The sequence below is a fragment of the Tigriopus californicus genome, chromosome 2 (genome assembly GCF_007210705.1).
Source record: "Tigriopus californicus strain San Diego chromosome 2, Tcal_SD_v2.1, whole genome shotgun sequence".
NCBI classification, from domain to species: domain Eukaryota; kingdom Metazoa; phylum Arthropoda; class Copepoda; order Harpacticoida; family Harpacticidae; genus Tigriopus; species Tigriopus californicus.
This window is the reverse complement of record NC_081441.1, coordinates 1678507-1679592: the sequence shown is the minus strand read 5'-3', so window position 1 is coordinate 1679592 and position 1086 is coordinate 1678507.

The window sequence follows — 1086 nt, the reverse complement described above, 5'->3', positions numbered from 1 at the left end:
GGAGCCACTTTTCCATAAGGAACATCATTGTTGGATATGAGCCATTTTTCCACAAGGAACATCATTGTCACATTTGAGCGACTTTTCCACAAGGAACATCATTGTCGCATTGGAGCGACTTTTCCATTAGGAACATCATTGTTGGATAGGCCATTTTTCCAGTTGGAACATCATTGTTGGATAGGAGCCATATTTCCACAAGGAACATCATTTTGGGTGGTAGCCACTTTGTTGGGTGGCAGCATCAATATTGGAACAGATTCCAAATTGAACCCCAAACCCTCGGGGAGAACTTCGTCCGCGATAGTTGTTGTCCTCTAGAGTCATCCACGACTCTACTTGCTGATCACTGATGGAGTTAGAATGGCCTTCGTTGATGATCCTCCAAAAGAACCATAGTGGAGCACAAAAGTGCTGGTCAGAAATCCAACACTCAGAGAAAATGGATTAAGAAATAGACATTTGATACTACCTGAATGGATTGTAGGTAAGGAATGTCACGGTCGCCATGTAATGGCCAACCTAGATCACGGTCGCCATGTATTGGCCAACCTAGATCACGGTCGCCATGTATTGGCCAACCTAGATCACGGTCGCCATGTATTGGCCAACCTAGATCATGGTCGCCATGTATTGCTTGAATCAAGTTCAACGAGAACAAGACAGGAGACTTAGTGAAACTTAAGACTAGTTAAGAAATGAATAGTGTTGACATGGAGAGAGTAAGTAGTAGACTGCTGTGTATTCAGGAGGAGTATTGTATTATGTACAGAGAAGAGGATGGTTGCGCTTAGTGAGCCCATCCCATGTCGGTCGCAACTTGTCGTGACTTTCAGAGTCCCTTTTGTTGCATCATTTTTTTACTTGGCTTTCTCATGGCGGTGCTTTAGTTCGTATACATATATTGCCAAATCCTTAAAAACGATTCTGCCGTGCCTTGGCTGCTAATCGCTTTGTGTACAATCAGATGAGGCCCCACTCCTCTCATTTCATGTTGGGGATGCGAGGACGGGCTGCTACGAAAGAAGAATTATTGCTTCAGGTTTCCAGGGGAGGCCTCATCACCCCTAGTCAGTTGGTTTTTTT